Genomic DNA, 19,331 nt, shown 5'->3' on the forward strand with positions numbered 1-19,331 from the left:
GTGTCGTCTGCGTTCTGCGGGGTTGGGTGTGCTCCCTCCCCCTTGCGCTTTCCGCCCCAGTCGCAGCCGCGGGACTCCCGCGAAGTGCATCTCGGGAATCGTAGTTCTGAAGTGAGCGCGCGGCTCTTCTCGCTGCTCTGAGGAGATAATCCGCAGAGGTCGCGGTGGAATGACTTGAGTGTGGTCCGGTGCTTCGGCGGGGCTGGTGCTTTGGATCAAAGGGTGCGGTGGTTTATTATTGCTGCCGTTCGTATTAATTTTATTTTATTGGTTAAATTTGTATACACCGCCCTTGATCCCAGGTTCTCAGGGCAGTTCACAGCATTATTAATTTTATATACATAAATATTTATATTATATGCGTGTTTGAATATATGTATATATACACACACACACACACACACACACACACACACACACACATACACGATATATTTGTCAAGTCCACAAGTTTACATAGTTTTAATAGGATAATGCATTTTTTCTGCGTGTGGAAACGTAAGTAAAATGTAAGTTGGAGGCTTACGCTATTCCTAATGAAGGTTTTCTCCACCCCCATCGCTCAGCCCAGACACTGAGGTCCAGCTCCAAGGGCCTTTTGGCAGTTCCCTCACTGCAAGAAGCAAAGTTACAGGGAACCAAGCAGAGGGCCTTCTCAGTAGTGGCACCCGCCCTGTGGAACACCCTCCCATCAGATGTCAAAGAAATAAACAACTATCTGACGTTCAGAAGACATCTGAAGGCAGTCCTGTTTAGGGAAGTTTTTAATGTGTGATGTTTTATTCTGTTTTTAATATTTTGTTGGAAGCCGCCCAGAGTGGCTGGGGAAACCTAGCCAGATGGGCGGGATATAAATTATTATTGTTATTATTGTTATTATTATTTCTGCTAGTGAGTTAAGTGCATCAAGAGTCCTAGAAGAAAATAGGGATCGTTTTCAATGCAGTGTTCTTTTTCCTTTAGCATAATAGTAGTGATTGCTGTCACAACGTTTTACATAACTGCTGCAGGTGCTGCATCCTACTCATCCTTTGAGGATTTGGTTCTGTTTGACATCAGGCAGGCACCTTCGCTGCACGCTTTCCAGCACCTCAGTCAGTTAGAGCGTAGTGCTGGTAATGCCAAGGTTGCAGGTTCAATCCCCAATGGGACAGTGGCACATTCTTGCATTGCAACGGGTTGGACTGGATGATCCTCAGGGTGCCTTCCAACCCTACAATTCTATGATCCTAAAAACACTTTGGTTTAGGCAAGCCAATCCAGACATATGTGATGTTGACCTGTGTTTTAAACTGGTTTTTAGCTTATCGGTTGATTTTAATTAATTTTGTGTGTGTTTAAATATCCGTTTTTAACTGGTTTTTTAAAAAATAGATGTTCTGTTCTTTTTGTAAACTGCTTTGAGGCTTTCTTAAAAAACGACAAACCACTCAAGCTAAATATATATTTTGTAAAATAAATACGTAAAAATAAAGCTGGGCCCAAAAGGCTCCCTTTTCTAGATCTCTGCTCACGCATGAAAATTATCAGGACTGACCTGCATGCTTACCTGAGAATAAGCCCTATTCAACACAGTAGAATTTTCTTCCAGATAAACATCCATAGGATTCAGCTGCATGTGGCCACTGTATTTCAGTTTAACCAGATCAGGGATGTTGTGAGGATCGACTGTGCTTTGAAACTTTCAGATATAAATAAAATATAATTTATTTCAATAATAAACAGTGTATCTCAGGGCCCCTTCAGGCATCCTTTTTACTGTGATGATTTGTTCTAATGAGGGTTTGAGGGTAGTTATTTGTGATCCTGCTTTTAATACTGTTTGGGTCTGCAAAAGTTTCAGGATCATTTCATTTCCAATTGGTGCATGTCCTGTAATTTCCTGCTGAAATCCTATAACTTTTCATACCACAAATGTTTGAGGGCTTCTTTGTTTCTTTTCATCCTGATTTTGTTGTGTATAGCAGCTGTAAATAAGTTTAGTTATTTTAAAGCATTTATAAACTGCTTAATGTTTCCAAAAGTGGAGTACAGTCTAAAAAACAAACAATATATCATCACAGTAGTAAAAGAACAAAAACACAACCAAAACCCATTAAAATAGCCATATAAAAAGGTAAAGGGACCCCTGACCATTAGGTCCAGTCATGGACGACTCTAGGGTTGTGGCGCTCATCTCGCTTTATTGGCCAAGGGAGTTATTATTATTATTATGGATAATACAGCTTCCGGGTCATGTGGCCAGCATGACTAAGCCGCTTCTGGCGAACCAGAGCAGCGCACGGAAACACCGTTTACCTTCCCACTGGAGTGGTACCTATTTATCTACTTGCACTTTGACATGCTTTCAAACTGCTAGGTTGGCAGGAGCAGGGACTGAGCAACGGGAGCTCACCCCGTCGCAGGCATTCAAACCGCTGACCTTCTGATTGGCAAGCCCTAGGCTCTGTGGTTTAACACATAAAAGCAAATAAATACAAATAAAACACAGAATCAGAAGATTTAAACACATAAAGAAGGGTACAATCTTATGGGTTAGGGAAAGTCTGGGCAAAAAGGTATGTCTTCACAAGACATCTGAAGTGACTGGTGGTTGCTACTTCACATATGGCAGAGGTAGGTACAGAGACAACAGTAGAAAATGCCTCTTTTTGAACCAGCACCCTACTTTGTTAACATTGGGTCAACATCTTAGAACAGGGGTCAGCAGACTTTTTCAGCAGGGGGCCAGTCTACTGTCCCTTAGACCTTGTAGGGGGCCAGACTATATTTTGAAGAAAACAATGAACTAATTCCTATGCCCCACAAATAACCCAGAGATGCGTTTTAAATAAAAGCACACTTTCTACTCATGTAAAAACACTAGAATAACTCATCTGGTATTCTGTACTTTGACTGGGGCAGATGGGGGGAAATTTGCTGATCTTGCAAGGAGGATTGGTTGCCAGCCGGCAACATGGGGGTGGGAGAGATGTCTGGCGCATTCATGCTCTTGATGATGGGCTTCACAGAAGCATTTGGTGAGAAAGCAGCATGCTGTGCCTTTCTATGCTCATTTAGCTATATTTTTGTTTCTCTTGTTTTATGTATTCAAAACTATTTTTTTAAACTTGCTGTTAATTGTACATTGCCTTCAGTTCATGTCCAACAGAAATCCCACTAACACATTTTAAAAATAAATGCTTAAATCTAGGACATGAAAGAATGCCAAAGATGGGACGCCTTTGTGCATCTGTAGAGTGCCTTGCCCTAGTTCTTGGGTAACTCCATTATTAGCACACCTCCATTTTTAGCAGGAGAGGCTTCCAGGTGCGTGCCAGTATCAGACAGGCTCCTGATGTGAGAACCTTAAGCACTGACCCTTCCAATGTATTATTGACAACCTAAAGAAACATTCAGAACCAGCACCTTTGGGGAGTGTGGCAACGTGGTCCCATTTTTACTTTAAGAGGACGGCTTCAGCCTCTCTTAGCAATTATCAGCAATGCCCAGGCTTCTTTTCGATAATAATACCACATAACACGGGAATGATAGCAACTCTGATGAGAGAGCTGTAAAAGAAAATAGAACCTCACTTCTGCAAATCGATTCTGCTGCTTTCCAATTTCCCCATTCAGCATTGCTATGGGCTGTGAAATTGACCAGCGCTGTATAAAAATGAAAGTGGAGGAAGAATACCTACAACTCCTACCTTGTAGCAAATGACATTCTTGGATATTTGTCCTTCTCAGCCAGCGGTTCCTGCTTCCCTGAAGCCCTCACTGTTTCCTATCTCCTGCTGCAGAGGCTGGCTGGATTAGTGTGCAAAATGAAGCAATGAAATGGTGAGTGTTGTCTAATACAGATATGGATAATTTAATCTTGTCTTTCAGAAAGGAAACTTTTCTTCTCACGGTAGATTTCCTTTGTAACGCTTCTGACTTGGATGCAAGGGGATGGGGCGGGGAATTATAACCACCAACTAGATTTTTATCTCCACCTCACTCTGTAGGGCCATCTATCGTCAGTGGCTAGGGTGGCCTCTTTACATGGCTGCAAAATAAAAGTGGACAAAGAAGGGCAGAGACTTGCATTGAAATTGCGTCTGCTAATTTAGAGGAAGGATGCAAATTAAGAAATAAATACTGTAAACATAAATAAAATGCATCTTATCATAATGGGGAAGACTGTCCAGATGACCTGTATGCTTGTTGAGGCTGCTGTCCTGATGCAAATTGTTGATAAGCAGCTTCAAAGGCTTGACACTCCTTTCTTAACTTCCTTATCCTTAAACTGGGCTTGGACCAGAATGTCCTTAAAATAGAGGCAGTAGAGGGCAGTGGGGCAGTGTAAGTGGGGCTCTGTTCCCAACACTGTGGTTGCTGCTGCCTTCTGAGATGGAGAGAGGGAGGCACAGGGCAGCCAATGGCAGCAGGAGAGCAAGATTGCCTCTGCCACCATGCTGTTCTGAGCTTCCTATGACTTCATGGGTTCCTCCCCCAAATGAATTGGCATTTTACTAATACTTTGTATAAATCAACAAGATAAGTATATATTTTAGGACGAACCTTATTTTCTTAATTGTAATCTGTTTTTAATATTGTGTTTTAAAATTACTGTAACCCGCCCTGGTACCTCATGATGCAGGGTGGGTAAGGAATTTAGTAATAAACAAACATGTGCAAAATAAATAATATTGGCAGGATGGCAGCTAGCTTATAAGTCTGGGAGGCGCTCCACTCTAATATTGCCTGTATCATTTAAATAATGGCATGCATTTGGTTCACTTTGCAATTAACAGTTCCCTTAGACTATGGTTACCTGATGTCTCCGTTTCCCGGGGACAGTCTTACAAATCTGTCCCTGGACAAAATCCGTCCCTGGAATGTCAACGGATTTCATTTAATGTCCTCAGATTTATATTTTAAGTATTGTAGATATATTACTCGGGAATGAATGCTGCATGATTGGTTCAACGGCACAAGACACATCATATGGGGCCTTCCGGCAAGGCAAAATGGCGAGCGCCACAGCAGCGAGCAGCTCCTGAAGCCAGCCAGAGCCAACTGCGCTACCAGGCTGGCTCTGGGCTGCTGAGACTGCCACTGCTGCCGCCACTACCGAGGGGGAACTGGGGATGCCCGGTGCGTCAACTGGGGGAACCACTGACACCCCTCCACGACCCAAATCAAGCCGGGCGCGAGAGCACCCAGACGACTGCCCAGTGGCGCTCTGGGGCTAGGAAAACCCTGGAGCCAACGCAGGGAGGAGAGGAGAAGGAGAAGGAAGAGAGAGAAAGAAGAAGGAGAAAAAAGAGGGGATCCCCGACCTTGCCATGCTGCTGCTGCTGCTGCTGCCGCTGAGGAAGAGAGGTAGGAGAGCACCGGGAGGGCAAGGACAAGTGGCCGAGCCCAGGCCCAACCTGAGCCTACTCCATGGCAGTTAGAGCTCCAAGAGAGCATGCCGGGGCCCAGAGAAAGGCCGCGCGATAGAGGAGATCACAGTAGAGAAGATATTTCTTATTTTTTTAAAAAAAACTTTTTAAAATAACTTTTTTTGTCTCTCTTTTTAAAAAAGTGTCCCTAGATTCTTTGAAAAAAATCTGGTAACCTTACCTTAGACAAGTGTCTCTTTATTGCATCTCTATCCTAGGAGGAGGTGGGATCTTTTTTAGATGGTCAAACAAAACTAACCTTGGCACTGCTTTGATACCCAAGACTTACTGTTACAGTCTCAAGCCAACAATCATGATGATATGGTCAAATGCTTTGTTTGTTGATTTGCTGAGCTTGGGATAGCTTTACTGCTGGCAGAAGCAGAGAACTATTTCTGCCAAGGAGGTTCTTTCAGGGGTCCTCAGCTGCTGCCTCAGGAAACATAGCCATGATGTGCTAAATGCTAATATTTACTAGCACCTTACATTTCTGGCACTGTAAGGATCCAGGACAAGCTAAAATTGAATTGGAATCTTTCCAAGATCATGCCCTGAGGCCAGTCAAGGGAAGTCAGCACAAAGCACATAATTCACTCCCTCATTCATTGAGCCTCTCAGATATCAACCGGTGGAAGAACTTAGTTTCAAGAAGTTTATTTCATTACACTGTAAAGAAACTAGACGAGAAATAAATTATTATTCCTGTTGTTATTTAGGCTTGTTAGTTGCTTGTTCCATACAGGTCTCCAAGTGACTTGCAGCATATTTAAAAACATAAGCATAAATAAAATACATTGTAAGTGACAGTATACATGTTACAGAGAACTGCTCCAATCCTGCTCTAGTGCACAGAATGGTGGCCTCAACAGAAGTGTACATCAAATATTATTTATTTTCAAGATCCACATTTATTTGTGGATCTTTAAGGCAGACTGTCGTAACTGGCTCACCAGCTCTGCAGGGTCTAATCATCACAGTGACAGCTGCTTTCACCAGGAGGTGTTCTGTGACATGGGAGTCCTCACAACATCACCTCCACGCAGAACACCATCCTCCCAGCCAGTATAGGACACCACATCACTGCTCATTCTAATAGTGAATGTGGCTGAACTGCAACCTCAATAGCAATATTTGACAGATCTCAGCCAGCCCTGAAGCCTGATATGCCTCACCCTTTAAGCTGTCGAGAAGAAGAACAGCAGAAGCCTTGAATAATTTGCCATTGTTCAGTCTTTCAAAAGCAGATGAAGTGTGTCATTTACTGCAGCAATGCTATCTTTAGGAGACATGTCCATTAAGTAGCACTACGGTAATTAAATACACTGATACATAGATTTAATTAGCCAGCTTCATATTTAAGGACAACACTTTGGTGAGGGTGTTTTGTGTGTGTGTGTTTCTTGAAGAATCCTTGAGTTGATGCTGCTCATTATTGGCGGTTAACTTGATCAGGGAAAAGCAAAGAAGAGAGATCACTGGGGGGCAGTTGCCCTTGAAAGCAAATTAATCTTTTCACACTGAGCGCAAAGCATGTCACATCAGAATCGACCAAAGAATGGCAGGGGGTAATTAATGGGGCAGATAGCCAGGTTGCCATTTCTGATTACCACATGCTGCCCACTGGATTTGATCTCGCTGAGGCAAGCTGTTGGAAACAAGAACCCCTGATGGGCAACAGTGCTGCTAATGTCAAGGAAAAGAAGCCCCGTCCTTAACAGGAGGGGCATTTTTTTATTGGAACCATTTGTTGTTTGGGGAAGACAGCCCACCCCCAACCACACGTTCCAACTCACACTCGCACACATGCCTGTGACCTCAAGATGTGTAAATTTTGTTCTCTTAAGACCACACCACCACATCTGCATAACGAATACCATTTGCGGTCAAGAGAGCTGGGTATGTTTAGCCTGGAAAAGAGGAAACTGAGAGGAGATATGATAGCCATTTTCAAATATCCAAAGGGCTGTCACATGGAAGATGGAACAAGCTTGTTTTCTCCTGCTCTGGAGGGTAGGATTCAAAACCAAACAAGAAAGGAGGTACTGACTAAATATCAGGAAGAACTTTCAGACAGTAGAGAGCTGTTCAGCAGTGGAATGGACTCCCTTGGGGTGTAGTAGACTCTCCCTTGGAGCTTTTATCAGAGTTTCCATGGCCATCTCTCATGGATGCTTTTGATTCCTGCATTGCAGGGGGTTGGACTAGATGACCCTCGGGGTCCCTCCCAACTCTACAATTCTATGATTCTACTGTGAAAGAATAATTTGGTGATTATTTGCAAATATTCCTGCAGAGCAGGGTTGTTTTCCAACCCTTCAGTGCCATTCCACCCCCACCAAAATAAAAATAAAAAGCTGCATTTTATGAACCTCGACACAACATGTTTCAAATACTATGCCTTTATCCAGGGCCGCAGTCCTCCACATAGATGGTAATTAGCAATTTGAAAAATCAACTCACTTCGTATGATTCCCCTCTTATCAAAATCCTGGCACATCCCTTTACCTTAAACCCAGTGAGTAGTTCTTTATACTAAGGCTCTTGAACTCCTCTTTGGGCAGAATTCTTTCAAATCCTTTTGGGTGGAATCCTTTCATATCCTCTAAGCTCAGGCGTTTTATGGAAATGAGCAGTGGGATTTAGCTTTTGTTCCTAGTCAAATAAAGTTTTCCAAATCTAAAATGGCAGGATAAAATGGCCATAAGCCAGTGACATCTGGATCATATTTTGCATGCCCTTTTTAAATATTAAGAGGCCAGTGTCGTGCTTTTTGAAAAGAAAAGAAAAGAGAAGAAAAGAAAAACATGATCCAAATTTTATATACATACTCCTGTTTTCAGCACAGATGGAGGGGGGAAACATTCAGAAAATACCATCAAATAGAAGGACAAGCTTCTTAATGATAATAAACCTTGGTGGCCTTAATCTTTGTTGCTGGAATCTCCTGCTTCGGCAAGTTCACATTCTCACTGAATTCCAAACAGGTTAAAATATGCCATTTGGCATTCCGTTATATCCTCCTTTCAGACTTCCCATGAGCATCCATAAGAACAGGGTGCAGAAATCCTTGGAGCTTTTGGTCTGATGCAGCAGGAATCCTCTTAAATGTTCTTATAATCTGATTCCAGACTCATGGTTGGATCCTTGTATTGAATTAGGTGAGACATACTCTTTTGTCTAATGTAATGTACTGCAGTGTGTAATGTAATGTTCAATGCAACAGAATTGATTTGGCTGCATCCCTGCCCCATAAGTGATGGGCCATACCCACACCATACATTTAAGACAGTAGACAGTCCGAAAGGATCCTGGGAAGTATAGTTTCTTAGGGGTGCTAAGAGTTGTTTAGAGTCCCCTATTCTTCTCATGGAGCTACAGTTCCCAGAGTTCCTTAGGAAGAGAGCGTGAATGTTAAACCTCACGGGTGGGCTAGCCCTGTGTAGTTTTGGGCAGGGAATAGGGATCACCTAACAAATCTCAGCATCCTTAACACACTACAGCTCCCAGATTTCTTTGGAGGAAGCCGTGGCTGTTTAAAGTGGTATAATACTGCTGACATGGATGTGGCCGTGGTTTGCTTTTTACAGCTCTCCTCATTTCCCATAGAAACAGCCTTGGAAATATATTTGCATTTGGCTGTGTATATGACAACTTTTCTGTCCCCCTGTCTTCAAAGCTGCTTGCGGTCATAAAAAGTAACTTAATAAAAGCCGTAAGTGCATCAAATAGATGGACTTTTTAAAAATGATGTAACATTCGTAATAAACTGGCTACATCTAAGAACCATCAACCAGCCCACACAGAGAATCAATTAAACATCAAACGCTTGTTTAAAAAGAACAGTTTCCAAAAGGTTAGCCATGTTAGTCTGTTGCAGCAAAAACAAATATTCATGTGGCACCCTCAAGACAAGCAGATTTATTATGGCATAAGCTTTCATGAACCACAGTCCATTTCATTTGGCACATGAAGTAATCCTGAATGTGCAAGAAGACACACATATGGTGTTCTGGAGGGTGGGAACACAGAGGAGCAAGTTCAGAAGGAAATGAAATGCAAAAAGAACAGGCAGTGATGCTAAATAATTACAGTGATCAGTTAGCAAGGGCCACAGCATTGGTGGTGGCAAATCCTGGCACTGATAAGCTAATTAACATGTGCTATTTTTATTTTTATTTTGTTAAAACTAATCTTGATTCAACCTGCAGGTAACATTACTTAATTGCCCCATAAATGGTAATTCGATCACTTCCTGCTGGAGTTTCTCCTTGAATTTCAATTTATCAGACAATTGTGGCTTAAATTGTGGCAGCTGTTTACCAGCTCCATCTGGTACGTAGGCTGAGACCCTATCTGCCTGCGGACTGTCTCGCCAGAGTGGTGCATGCTCTGGTTATCTCCCGCTTGGACTACTGCAATGCGCTCTACGTGGGGCTACCTTTGAAGGTGACCCGGAAACTACAACTAATCCAGAATGCGGCAGCTAGACTGGTGACTGGGAGCGGCCGCCGAGACCATATAACACCGGTCTTGAAAGACCTACATTGGCTCCCAGTAAGTTTCCGAGCACAATTCAAAGTGTTGGTGCTGACCTTTAAAGCCCTAAACGGCCTTGGTCCAGTATATCTGAAGGAGCGTCTCCACCCCCATCGTTCTGCCCGGACACTGAGGTCCAGCTCCGAGGACCTTCTGGCGGTTCCCTCACTGCGAGAGGCCAAGTTACAGGGAACCAGGCAGAGGGCCTTCTCGGTAGTGGCGCCTGTCCTGTGGAACGCCCTCCCATCAGATGTCAAAGCGATAAACAACTACTTGACATTCAGAAGACATCTGAAGGCAGCCCTGTTCAGGGAAGTTTTTAATATGTGACATATATTTTTATCTTTGTTGGAAGCCGCCCAGAGTGGCTGGGGAAACCCAGCCAGATGGGCGGGGTACAAATAATAAATTATTATTATTATTATTATTATTATTATTAAATTAAAATTATCATTTTTAATTATATTCTCATTACATGTGTCATCTTGCCAATGCCAGGATGCTTGTGCTACCTACCACCAACCCTGCCTTATTTAATTGATCACTCTTAACTATTTTGGTTTCCATTGATCATCATTGTCTGGTTGACATTGATTGAAAGGCAGGGAAGAAATCACAGAGGGAAGGGGATAAGACTGTGCAGCACAGATCCATCCATCCCGTCAAGCACTGCCCACTAGTGGATGGCAAGCAGTGAAATAGATTTTGGAGGTATAGAATGTAAAGTGCTTTTACATGGACAAAAGCGCATACAGAAAAAATGGAATCTGTGGGAGCCACATGCGCATTAATGCTGCATTACGGACACATCCTAGCTAGGTATGACTGATAAGAAAGTGAAGGGCACAACAGCACTCCTGCCTTGCTAGCTTCACATGACAAGGTCTGCCCAAGAGATCAGAGACTCACCATCTCCACTGATATTAATTTTAAAAAAGTGGGCAAATGGACAAGTCTGACATATAAGCTCACAGCCAATGACCCAGCAAGGTGGATCTGACAAGTGTGAAGAAGTGCAAATCTCATGTTTGGCAATCTTCCTTTCAAGAAGGATCTCCAAGGAGTGCATTGATGAATTTTTAAAGTGGCACGTTGGTGCTAAGAGGTCAGATGCTGAATCAAGGAATTTCATTTCCATTTGCTGATGCACTTTGCTGTCAGAGTGGGTGGTGGCTGATCAAGCATGGTTAGAAATTCTCAGTAGTTGCGTTGTGCTGGAATCAAAAATTCGTTTCTTATTTGGCAGATATCCTTCCCACCGCGCGCCTCTAACAAGACGACCCTACATTCCACTACCACAACCCCTCATCACCCATCATAGGTTGCTATAGTAATTGTAGCCTTTAGTTGAGTAGCCTGGCCTGCTCCCTTCTCTGCCGTTCCCCCCCCTTTCCCTTCGATCAAAGGAGAAGATAAACAGTTTTCATTGTATCACCACCTCTTTCTGATGCTTCACACAACTGAGCATCTTCACAAATCTGCCACTTGAGACTTAAATGCAAAATGAAGTCACTGATTCCAAAGCAGAAGCTTTTGAGACACATGAGTGGAAGACCATTCAGAAGACAGAGGAAAGGAAGGAAACGAACAGTGTATACTTAACACTGAACAACAGTGGGCCTTACTTCCAGGTGAATGTGCCCAGGATTGCATTGTAATTCTCACTGATTTATCTGTAGGAGTTGTTAGAATTCAGCAAAATTGATTTTGCCGTCATTTTCTCACACACATTTGTTTTTGTTTGGTTTTTTGGTGTGTGTTTTTTGCAGACCTGTGAAAATGACAAAAACCAACCCATGCCAACACATCCTAGGGAAAATTGAAGCATCTGGAAATAAGCCAGCTTTACAGAGAGATGTTTCTAGGTTTTGTTGAATTGCATCAGAGCTGGATATTCTCTGATGCAGATCTGTGGTCCACACTGAACCTGTGAAAAAATGACTTTCCAATTCTAGAAAATTAGGCGTGTTTCCAGACTGCCACTATTTTCAGGGGGGTTTTCAAGGGCATGCTGGAAATTTAGCATTGCACAATCAAAGTGGATTAAAGTGCTCTGTCATCTTAGAACAAATCCACTTTTTAAAAGGACTTTTTGCAGTTAGGAAAGGCACTGAAGAGTGCGAGATGAATGTATATTTTATGGGAAGATGCATAAACACCCTGCAAACAGATCAAGATCAATGCTCATGGCTATATAACTCTCACAAACAAATCAGAATGAACGCTCAATAAAATACTGGATATCATCTAACACCCGCGTAAGCTTTGTGCAAGCAAATCAGGATGAATGCTCAATAAATGGGTCATTTGGACAAGCCCTAGGATCCAGTGACATGCTGGGGCAAGCTGATCTGAAAGAGCCAATTTTACACACCAGTCACTACTAGCCATAAGTCAAGCCAAGCAACATTTTCTAAAAATAGCAGCTCCATAGACTGCAGTACAGACCGACAAGATATTTGCTCTGCATTTGCAGTGGGGCATCCACAGAGGGAATAAATGAGTGCCTTGGTTGTGGCTTAAATACAGATCTCCTGAGCTGGAAAGCCAAAGCAATTAAATTACTTTATTTCCTCATTCCATTTTATTCCAGTGCCTCTAGCCAAATCCATGCCTGGCTCAACTCCTAGGGTTTCCCACAGGGGTTGAATTTGGATCAGTAGGGCATCAAAAAGCCAGCTGATGAAGTTATTGAAATAGCTTTTGCCAAGACATTTTATGTGATTATTGATTATGTCATAGGGCTCATTTAGCCCAGAAAGGAATTATTCCACGTCGACACTTTGAAGATATGCGACTGTAGCATCAAATAACAGCCTCGCCCTTGACACAATAGACTGGACAGTCCCAGAAGAAGAAGATCTGCTGAGTAACTTTACCAAGCTACCAGATAAAGAACAAATAAACATACTCAGTAAATTGACGAAACTACAGGCCAGATTGACCGAAATTCACCAACAAGGTCAACAAAATGCAGTAGAAACAATACACAATCAAACTTTACACTTACCAGCCTTCTCCCCAAAATGCATAGTCAAAAAGAGAGCTACTAATGGAACTTTCAAATGTATAGATGCAGAGCTTCAAATCCAGCCTCCTTTAGAATATGAAATGGCAAGGAAAAACTCCAGCAATGAGACCACAAATTCCTGGCTGAGATATCAAATACTAGCTCCAAACGAAATAGGTACCCCTTATTTAAGTACTACAAAGGACTCTAACATTGCCGAACAAAAGATGACCTCCAACAGACCTGACACACTGAGCTCAACACCAAATGAGGCCAAAGAAATGGAAGTAGAGACTGAAAACAGTCCTACTGTCCATAACAGTCCACCAATCACAGAAATTTTTCAGGAACAAGGAACAGTTAAGGAAGAAAATCAAGAAAGGGAGGAAATTTTAATTTCCCGCACTTTAAAAAAGAATCTAAAAGATCCACCATTATGTTCCCCACCGAAAGCAGCGACAAATGGCTGTATCTGCACAAGACAAAATCCCTCGCTGGACTCAATAACAGAACTAGAATGACTAAATGCTGTCAACCAGCCACCAACTCAAAAACGGATCCTACGCTTGCTGTCCTGGAATATTGCAGGGTGGGGAAACAAAGACGGAGACCCAGACCTAATGAACTTCTTTAAAGATTTTGAATTAATACTTCTACAAGAAACATGGTCAACTAGAGATATTAAAATCAACGGATTCACCTCCTATACGAAACCCGCATTGAAAACAAACACGAAGGGCCGGCCGAAAGCAGGGTTCTGTTGTATGATCAAAGACAACTTAGGGTTTGAAATCAAGCAGCTAGAAAAATGCTTACCACTTGCACAAGCTCTACTTTTAACTCAAAAAGACGATACTTTGCTACTTGTAAATGTCTATATCCCCCCAACCAAAAACAACAGCAGCAGTGAAAATTGGTCACAACTAACCTTTTATATAGAAAATTTGACCGATAAATACCCAAATGCTTCACTGATAATAGCAGGTGATTTTAATGCCAGAGTGGGAACCAACAATGAACAACTATGTAGCAAACTAAATTGGAATACTGATAATGATATCGCACATGCCCTGAAAATAGGACGATTCTCCAGAGATAGGGTTGTAAACAACGAAGGCCTACGCCTACTTGAATTATGTAACAACTTTAATTTGCAGATTGTGAACGGTTCAACAAAAGGCGATAGAAGCGGGGAGTTTACATACTTCTCCCCCCGAGGATGCAGTGTCATCGACTATATTCTTGTCCCTTATAACATTATAAATTCGATCATGGACCTCAAAATTGGAACGCGTACTGAAAGCGACCATCAGCCACTATCGTTGTCTATTAACTTAAAGGACGAAACCAAAATAACCAAGTATAATATCATAGAACCTTCTCATTACAAACAAATGACCCAATTAAAATGGTCCCAGGAAATGAGTGCAACAGTGGGGCAAAAACTTACAGCTAACCTGAGAAAACAAATATTATCCAACTTAAAGACCACTAATCCTTACAGTGATATTCCGAAAATTTATAATGAAATCTTCCAAATGTTCGTAGAGCTTAGTACTCCACCTAAAGTTTGGGTACTTAAACATAGCGCTAGCCCTTGGTTTGATGATGAATGTTTCCAGCTAAAAAGAAAACTGCGCCAAATATTTAAAAATAATTGCACTAAACTAGAGCCCTCTTATCTTGATGAAAAAAGAAAATATCATTACATTCTGGCCGAAAAGAAACAGAAATATGCAACCCAAAAATGGCTACAATTATTCGACTCAATTCAGAGTAAAAACAACAAAGCGTTTTGGAACCTAGTGTACGGAGGATTGAAAGCCGAAAATCAATTAACTCTACCACTAATTGTAGAATCCAAATGGTCCCAATACTTTACATCTGTATTTAACAATCTACACAGTGAACCTAAAGGAAATGAGACCACTAAAAATAAAATCAATAAACTCCAGGAGTGGCCAAGGGTAGAAGAAGAGGAAATTAGAGAGATAGTTAAAAATTTCAAATCGGGGAAATCTCCTGGGCCAGACGGTCTACCAATAGAATTATTCAAGACCTATATAGATTGGTGGGCAGAACCCTTAGCTCAATTGTTTACTCTCATAGATAAATATGGGATCATACCTGAGATAAGGTTAAGATCAATAATTATCCCAATCTTTAAAAATGGCGACCCAAAAGAACCAAGGAATTATAGACCGATAAGCCTATTATCAGTGATAGGGAAAATCTACGCTAAGCACCTTTTATCTAAACTCCTTACCTGGATGAAAAATCTAAATTTACCAGGGAAAGAACAAATAGGTTTCTCCAAAGGTTGCTCTACATTAGACCACTGCCTTATACTTATGCATTTGGTTGAAAAATACAGATCTCAAAGGCAATCTAAGATATATGCTGCTTTTGTAGATTTTCGTGGTGCATTCGACTCAATTGACCGCCCAAAGCTGTGGAGGAAACTCGCAGAATTAAAAATTGATCAGCGCTTATTGATTCTAATACAAAATCTATACTCTTCCAATACCTGTCAAGTCAAACTTAACACCAAAGGTCACCTTTCATCAGACATCCCAAACTCGAAAGGGGTAAAACAAGGGTGTATTCTTGCCCCCTTTCTATTTAATTTATTTTTATCAGACTTGCCAGATCACCTTCAAAAAATAGAATCACATGCCCCTAAACTTAATCAGAAACCAGTTCCTCTGTTATTATACGCAGACGATGCTGTTCTACTATCATTAACGAGCTTGGGTCTGAAACGTCTTATATCTTCTCTGATCCTTTACTGCGAATGTAACAAACTCTCTATAAATTATGAGAAGACAAAAATTTTGGTCTTCTCGAATGGTTGGAAATTAGAGAAATGGAAAATAAGAGGGCAAGAAATCCAACAAGTGAAAATCTATAGGTATCTGGGAATCTTATTCCAGAGCAATTTAGGGTGGGCAAATCATCGCACAAATGCCATAAAACAGGCAAAGTGCACCTCATCAGCAGTTGCCCGTTTTTATTATCAGAAAGGCAATCAATTTATTCCTGCGGCCAATCAGATATTCCAAACAAAAGTGCAATCCCAGATATTCTATGGAATCCCGCTATGGGTCCAAGCATATAACAGTGATTTAAAAAAGATTCACTCCAGCTTTCTGAGACGTATTCTTGGACTCCCAGCTGTGATCAAATATGAAACAATGTGTGCAGAAATAGGCATACACACAATGGAATATTGGGCCTGGTCCACCTCAATAAAGTACTGGTTACGCTGCCACTTTCGCTGCCCTCCATCAAGTCTGCTCGCTGATTTGCTCAAAGACTCCTATAAATCAAGATGGTATCAGTACCTCGAAAAAAAGATTGAATCTTTAGGCATCGAGCTGGAGCCTCTGTACAATTCTAACGAGCAATACATTTTTCATAATATCCTAACTAGACTAAAGGATGTCGAGAGACAAAATATTATGGCAGCTGTAAACAAAATTTGCTCCCCCATATTCTATGATTTAAATATCTTAGATAGCAGAGCCAATTACGTCACTAAATTAATAATCCCAGCCCAACGTAGGGCTTTTATGCTGGCCCGTTTGAATGTTTTTCCCTCAGCATTTGTCAGGGGAAGATATCAAAACATTCCTAGAAACAAGAGATTCTGCAGATGTTCTATGAATGTCCCGGACACTGTAGAGCATATTCTCTTTCATTGCCCATTGTACAGTACGCTCCGTCAACGCGTGCTGTCCCCTCTTTTGGGTGGTCCGGAACCCCAGCAAGGTGAATGTGTGGGATTCTGCCTATCCGACGTTGACCAAAGGGTAACGGCGGGGGTAGCCGAGTTTTTGGTAGCAGTTCTCCAAGGAGCAGGTTAACAAGGAAAATCACTGACTCTATATGCATATATATATATATGTATGTAGCCAACTGCTGCCTTTTTATATATATTTCAAGGCTTTTATATCTTATTTTCTCTTTTATGGTTTTATTTGTATAATGCCTAATAAAGGTTTGATAAGTAAGTAAGATTATGTCATAGGGATTGCATTCAGCAGGCAATTTTTTAACATGGTGCCCATAGCCTTCAGATGATGCTGTGGTGATGAAGAAGAAGAGGCATTGTTTATTTTATAGGGTCTACATTTCCTTTATGCGCACAGTCGACTTTCATTGGTTTTATGCATTTCCACCACTAGTTTAAAGAAGGAGCCACCCAAATGAGCAAATGCGACCTCTGAAACCGTGCTATTTCAGCGCTAAGAATAAAACCCAGGTTTTGTACAATCTGGAAAGGATTATCTTCAAAATGGATTTCAGCCTTGATTTGAAAGGAGACTAAATATGGGTGTGCTTTCTTCTGTAGAAAGCCTCCTTGACTTGTGCGTGCGGTCAGACTGGTTCTGCTGCTTCAAAGGCACTGCAGATTGTAGAATGAGAAAACAATTGTATATTTATCTTTAATTAGGGGGAATGGGCAGGGATGCTACAAGCGCAGGTTCTCTAAAAGCTGCCTATATTTTAAGGTTTAAAGTATTTTTTTTCCCTCCCACTGAAGCTATGGGGAATAGAAACTCAGGGCATTATCAAAATAATGCATCCTGTCAGTGCAAGGATTTATGCTTGCATAATGGAACTTTCCACAGGGCACTCCTGGACAGGTAGAAAGTAGCACAGCTCTCAGGTGTCCTCCAAAGACACCAGCACCTTGATGTTTAAAGAACTTTATCTTGGCGAATTCCAGCTGATCTGATCCGCACCTCCCAGATTAATGCATAATTTTCCATGACTGTCACACTTCCCATCTGGAAGTTCAGGTGTAAAATAATAATAATAATGAGAGAGTGAAAACACTTAGAAAAGCATGTTTTAAATTTGTATTAAATATGGACTATTGTGTGCAATTTTCATGCAGATTAATGGGGAAACAGGGAAAAAAGGATTTACGGGTAAGGCAGATGAAAGAGATATGGATTGGGAATAGATGGGAGGGACCCCTGGACTGACTCACTGTAAGGCAGCTTCCTGTGCTCCTTCTGATGTGACCTTGCTTGGGCAGAGTTCGCTGTGCAAAAGTGGCATATAAATAAACTGACCTTAACACTTTTATATCCATGTGCGGATTCATCCTCCAGAACAAGCTCACTCTCTTCAAGATGTGAGGAAGGCAACACGTGAGCAGGAGTGAGAGGAAGGTGCTTCCATTGCCTTCCAACTTAGGGCAGGTGAGTGGGTGAAGCAGGCAGTCTTTCTTAGCAGGGTTCCAAACCACACGGGGAGCCACTAACAAACAGAAATATCCCTGCCCAGTCACTGAAGTCTTTAAGGCATTCATGGTTGGGATTGATGGTTTGGATCCACCAGGAGCCATATGTTTAGACTTGGGGGCTCAATTTAAGGGAACTCCCTTCTAGCTGAGCTCAGACAGGCCCCCTTCTGGTTGCACTTCTGGTGCCTACAGAAGACATAAAGTTATTATTCCAGGGAGTTTGATTTTAAAATTTTAACTTGTTTTTATTTTTTGTATCATATCTTAATAAACTGCTCAGAGGCTGTTGTAGTTATGCGGAATATAAATCATTTCAGTAAATAATAATAAAAAGGCATGAGGTAGAGTTACCACAGTCATCCTTGCTGCTGCCCCCACATGTTTCTTTCCCTGTATTGATAATGCCTGGAGAGGGTTTCCGTCTCCTCATCTTTTAGGCAACTCTGTTGTATTATTAAATCAGCAGGGAGTCCCCAGCTCTGCCTGGGCGTTTGCAGAAACCATAAAATATTGTGATTTTAAAATATACCATATTTTTTGCTCTATAAGACTCACTTTTTCCCTCCTTAAAAGTAAGGGGAAATGTGTGTGTGTCTTATGGAGCGAATGCAGGCTGCGCAGCTATCCCAGAAGCCAGAACAGCAAGAGGGATTGCTGCTTTCACTGCGCAGCGATCCCTCTTGCTGTTCTGGCTTCTGAGATTCAGAATATTTTTTTTCTTGTTTTCCTCCTCCAAAAACTAGGTGCGCCTTGTGGTCTGGTGCGTCTTATAGAGCGAAAAATACGGTATATATAATGTGATGTACCAGTTTGGACCTATCACACCAAAAGCCAGGCAATGTCAAACCAAAGTCATGTTTTGGTCCACCATATTGATTCAAAATGGCGCCCGGCATCCAAACGTAAACATCTGCTGCTGCGACCTTGGGAAGTGTTTTGCCAAGCTAGATGACAATATCTCAAGAGGTGGACAAGCCAATGGAGAACAGGCTGACAGACAGACAAACCTATTTCCAAATATATAGTAGCTACAGAGGGAAAGGTTCCTAACATTTAGAAAGGGCACCAAACTGAACATAGGACAGTTGTGGCACAGTCCTGATCACCTACCCTGT

General features: G+C 41.8%; 1 long non-coding RNA gene across 1 annotated transcript; it reads left to right on the forward strand.

The window, feature by feature from the left end:
* Positions 1-134: 134 nt before the first annotated feature.
* On the forward strand, positions 135-18,342 carry LOC114591860 (uncharacterized). The gene is made up of 4 exons (XR_013392009.1): positions 135-222; positions 3,732-3,824; positions 8,441-8,571; positions 18,083-18,342. It is a non-coding gene; the product is annotated as an uncharacterized LOC114591860 (long non-coding RNA).
* Positions 18,343-19,331: the final 989 nt, after the last annotated feature.

The sequence above is a fragment of the Podarcis muralis genome, chromosome 2 (assembly GCF_964188315.1).
Source record: "Podarcis muralis chromosome 2, rPodMur119.hap1.1, whole genome shotgun sequence".
Taxonomy (NCBI): Eukaryota; Metazoa; Chordata; class Lepidosauria; order Squamata; family Lacertidae; genus Podarcis; species Podarcis muralis.